Source organism: Tinamus guttatus, unplaced genomic scaffold (genome assembly GCF_059628265.1).
Source record: "Tinamus guttatus ecotype Peru unplaced genomic scaffold, ASM5962826v1 Tinamus_guttatus_pri_ptg000185l, whole genome shotgun sequence".
Taxonomy (NCBI): domain Eukaryota; kingdom Metazoa; phylum Chordata; class Aves; order Tinamiformes; family Tinamidae; genus Tinamus; species Tinamus guttatus.
Window position 1 is genome coordinate 415,059 of NW_028288719.1, and position 5,540 is coordinate 420,598.

Here is a 5,540-nt window from a genome sequence, read left to right on the forward strand (position 1 = left end):
AGGCATACCTGCTCCACGGGAAAGTCATCTCTGACAAGTAGCTGGAAGAACGTGTCACTAGTGCATTTTTTCCTACCCTGCTGCTCAGACTCTTAAGGGGAAGCTCATTCTACAAAACCTTTTAATCACTTTCCAAGGTGGCCTTTAAAATGGGCTGCCCAGGTGCAGTTACCATGTTTGTGAGGTAGTACTGCTGCTTTGCACCTTTTCAGTCTCTCAGCCCTTAGCATTGAATGGATTTTGATACTGATTTTGCCACAGCTGGGGCAGAGGGCTCTGTGCCTTGGCTCCCGGGAGGCGGGCCGAGAAGAGCGAGGCCTGCGCGCGGGCCGTACCTCACGGAGGAGCAGGGCTGGGGGCCATGCCCGTGCTCTTACCGTGTAAATCACTGTTGCTTGCTCGATTTTAGCAGTGTTCTTCCTACTAGAGGTGCTTCCTATGTATCAGCAGCCATCCATGCTGACAGCACGTACCCTTCGCACAGTCACCTACCCTTGACTTGGCTTTGGCAACCGCAGCCACCGCGGGCTGCGGCTCCCTGGCTGCAGGTAACGCACCAGCCGGGGGCTCCAGCTGCTGCTGCAGCTCCTTTGTCCAGCTCTGTTTGCTGCTGACCTGGAACACACTGAAGTGTTTCCAAAGGCTGGGATCAGGCACACGGTGATTATTTCCAAAACTACTCATAGCCTTCTGCAAATAGCCTTTTGTTACTTTAGAGACAAAGCTTCATCTAACAATTATTAAACAATTATTTCCTACTGAAAAACATGAAGATTTAAAGTGATTTTTGATTAAGCTTTTTATGAAGCAGAAACTGTTAATGTAGTTTGTTTCATGCAGATGATAACTTGAGTAAAATAAAATGTTTCTCTCTACTTTGAAACTGGTGGATTTTTCTTCTGTCTGGTAAGGCACATATACTAGGGCTCTTAATATTATATGGCACATGGCCATGTTGATCATCAGAAGAAAGAACACACCCAGTAAAAAATGTGGTTTTTTTAATCTTGAGGAAAGTGGGAGGGACAAAGCAAAACAAATGAAAAACAGAACATCCCAAGAACCCACTGCTTCACTGTGGTAGCTCTTACCTCAGTGCTGCTAGTTTTTTAAAAACTCCATTACAATTAAGTTCCTTTTATATGCACCTTAAGTGGCAGTACTTTTTGATCTTTAATATTAACTTTCTTTTCCTAGTTTATTATTGCCCTTCTAAAACTGGGTTGTCAACAACTATGCCCCCCGTGCTGTGCAGACTGCTACCAGTAGCTTTTAACAGCTCATGACTGGTTTTACATCCAGTAGAGCTCCCCGTGCCTTACTGGGGAAGGGTCTGCAAGGTCCCTGGTTCTAGGGGTGCAGGGTAAATTTAAGCTTTGAAAAATCTGATCAGAATTCACTTGTTTACCATCCATGTGGAATGGGGCTAACCTGAATTAATGTGTTTCAAAAGGCAGGTAAATGCTTCAGGTAAAAGGAAAAGAAATTAATTCAATAATTTATTTGCTTATCATAGCCCTTAATTTCAAATAGATGGGTAATTACTCAAGGACTTGTAAAACACAATTACGTACAGAACGTTATCAATCAAGTTATTGTCTAGGTAAACTGTTCCCCTGGAGAGCTGTCAAAAACAAAGACTGCTGAACCAGCCATTCATGCTTTAAAAGACACGGAGAAAAACAAGATGACAACAGAAGCTGCCATGCGGGTCCATGGCCAGGGTGCTCTGCACGTACCAGCTCTGGCTCCAGAGGCAGAAGAGGCAGCGCAAGGGGGTAGAAGGCACCAACAGGCCAAGGCCCTTCCAGCCAGGTGGGGAGCCGGTCTGTCCCCGCACACCTCGTGTAACTCACTGTGCTCCACGGGTGCTGACGGAACCTGCCTGCAGCTTTTTCCATGGCAGAATTCCCAGGCGCTCCCTTCTCCAGCCAGGCGCAGGGACTCGGCAGCCCTGCTGGCTCGGGACAGCACAACCACGTTCCCGATACCTTGGAGGGCTTTAGATACATCTACCACCCGTCCCAAAGGCCCAGCACCAAACGCCCAACACTGCCACGAATTCACGACCCCGTTTCTGACAGGTGACTATTATTGTTCTCTGGCACGGTGACCCAGAGAATATGAAATACTGGAGGACTGGAAACAAGTCTACCACAAAACAATCCTCTTGCAAGCTAAACGGTTTTCCAAGATACCAGATAGCCTTCTTTACCAGTACTAAACAGAACAACAATATTGCAAATCTGGGGGAAAAAAAACTCACCAACAATCCAAAATGACGTAGCAAGTTTAAATCAAGTTACCCTAAGGCATTGAGATACACAGATTTAGAAGCAGCAATCCAGCCAAGGTTTCCCCCATTTTCCAGTCATAAGTGGAATCTTAGAAAGAGATAATAAAAAGGACACTAAGCACATTTAATATTATTCCCACAGTTCCAAAACATGCACCAGTTTCAAGAGGTACAAGACGTTTAGCAGCTAACTTTAATCACCACAGCTTCATACTGTGCCAAACCAGCACAGCACAAGCCTTCCTGAGGAAGAGCAATTCTTGTACACCAGCTTCTGCAAACAAGCTCTGCACAGCAGATGCCAGGGCAGCCCTTGGCAACAAAGGTATTTTCATTTACTTACCCGTCCCCCCCGCTTCCTTCTCCCCCCACCAAAAAAAAAAAAAAAATCTCTTTGATTAGAACCAGTCTCCCACCCGCACCTTTTTTTTTTTCTTTTCTTTTTTTCACACTATAATTTCTGGATTTGTCATATTCCTTCCAGGGTCATCAGTGTGATTTATTCTGAAAGACCCAGCAGAGCCTGAGCGCTGCTGGTGAAGGGAGTCACTGGTTCCTGAAGCCACCTGGAAGGCAAATGAGCCTGCACGTGGAAATGGGGTGGAGGGAAGATGTTTATCTTTTGAACATAGGGTAGCTCATAAAGCTGGTAGGACAATCAGAAGTATTTTTAGTAACATATCACTTATGAAAAAAAGCATGTTTAAGATAATCCATGAATGATAGTCAATGAAATGACTTTATGTCATATGGAAGGTGTCTTTCAATAATGTGTTTTTGGAAGACTCAAGCACAGTGATGATTCACAAAGCAAAAACTAGAATGCAACCTAAGATACGGAGTAAGTTTCATTTAGGAGCAGCTGTTTCATTTATTACCTGAAAATAATGCTGTTTTAAAAATGAAGTTAATAGCACTGGTTCACATTTGCAAACATACATATACTATTACTTCAAACTAAGTGACAAAAAGAGAAAATACCTTCCAAGCATTCATGCATTCAGTGTCAGCAAGGCAAACCCTAGGCTAGTACCAGCAAACGCTCAGCCTCATCTGAGGTATTTTTGTTTTGTATTTTATTGTTGCAAATCTTACAGACATTAGCGCTCTGTTAAATAAAGGAATGTAGCACAGTAAATACATCACAACAGAATTGCTGGCCAGAACCCCCTCCCCGCAACAACAACAACGAAAAAAACCAACTCCTCTTCCACTCCCTCCCCAAATCAAACCACTGCAGCCTTATGATAGAGATCAGGGACCTGTGGCAAAAACATCAGCGGAATTACATTCAGTAGGTGTGCAGTATCAACATTCCAGGCTCACATATATTTTTTATATATATTTATATTTATATATAGAGATCATTGAGTTAAGTGTTTACAAAGAACAATATTGTTACAAATACAATACTATACTTTTCCCAACGCTTTACAATAATTTCTATTCACCCTCTTTACAGAACAACAGTACAAGCTCATATTCTAGGTACTGTGCTAAGTATGTACAAGAGATCTCAACCACATTGCCATCTTCAGGAACTTGTTATTTAATTTAGAAAATAAGCAAAAAAAAAGAGCAAAAAATCCTGGAAATCCCAACAAATTTGATCAAGATTCAAAAAAAAAATAGACCATGAAATTTGCCAATAAAAAAGTGTAAAGGATATTTCATCCTTAATGTAAACATTGAAGTGAAGAGTTCATTAGAATGTATGAAGCAGGGAGGAAGGAAAGAAGAATTTCAGGGCAGTCACTGAAGAAGGAATGTAGAGCAGCGGTTTGTTCCTCTGAATCCACACAGAATCCGCACACACATGATCTAACAGAAGGCTGCACCAGTCTGAGCACCGCCAACCGTCCCCGCGCGCCGCCTGCCCCGGATGCGACGCCCGGCGCGGGGCCGTGCAGGAGGCTCCGCGGCGCCCGCCCTGCGCCCGCCGCGCGGAGGCACCGCTTTGTCACCTACCGTGAGAGAACTGGCTAAGCACTGAGTGCCAGTACCAAGCGTGAGCTTGACTGCCGAGGTAATGGCCTTGTTTTCAAAGACGCAGTTGTATCATCCCCAAGTATTTTTGCATCCCCAAGTATTTTTGCATGTTTAGGGCTCCATCGTCACCCCGTGCGGTGACGTGAAGACCCTGCTGCACGAGTTGGACAGAGCCACAAAAGCAACAAGAGAAGCCGAGGGCGTAAACATAGCAGGAGTCAGAAGTGCGATAGCTGCGCCCTCAAGAGCCTGCTGAGTTTCCTCAGGCAACTTATGTAAAGGCTGCACTGTATATAGTCTTCTGAATTGTACACGGTTATATATCATATTTACATATATTACTATGTATACGTAAAGTTCTCAAAAAAGCCTCAAAGATCTTCATAAACCAATGCCTACAGTTAAACAACATACAAGTCATTCACTATCTACTCGCATCAGTCCGGTAGCAGAGGTAAGTACTAACCTTAAATACTAATACCACTCTGTTGTGCAATCTGCTATTCCAAGATTGGGATTAAATTATGTAACAACAAGAACTGCAGTAAATCAAGTCATTGTACATTAATATCACACTAAAACAGATTCACTTACTACAATAGCGTATGCACTATTCCATCATCTCCCCTAAGTATTTGCTGCCCACTGAAACACAAAGTTCATTCTTTCACTCCGATCAGCCCGTGGATTTCCATGATTTCCACAGCCAGGAACGGGCGCCCTGGGCACAGGTGGGGAGCTCAGTGCGAGCCCTCGGCAGCAGGCACGGGCAGGCGCGGAGCCCAGCCCCATCCCCGCGCATCCCTGCAGGATTCCCTAGGGATCGAGGGGATCCCTCCGTCACTGGGCACCGTCACCGTCCCGCCACGGCCACGAGCGCCGCCCCCTTCCCGAGCTGGGGCCGCCCATCCCGCGCGCTCGCACCTCGCGGAGCCTTCCCGTCACAGTCAGACACGGCGGGAACGGTTCCTCGGGGAGAAACGGGATACAGACACCGCGGCACGAGCCCGGCCTAAACGCCACATTCCGTTTTGCTGGAAACATCAGTATTCAGTCCTGGTGAAACGTAACCACAGAGAAGGAGATGATTTCGTCTTCCTTGGAAGAAGAACTTCTGCTTAAAAAAAAAAAATCTTTTTTCCCCTTTCTGCTTATGGCATGAAAGTTAGAGGCCTATCAAATACTAAATTTTACATATCCCCATAGTATATTGTCTTCAAACAAGTGCATATAGTACACACAAATATCCTTTAAG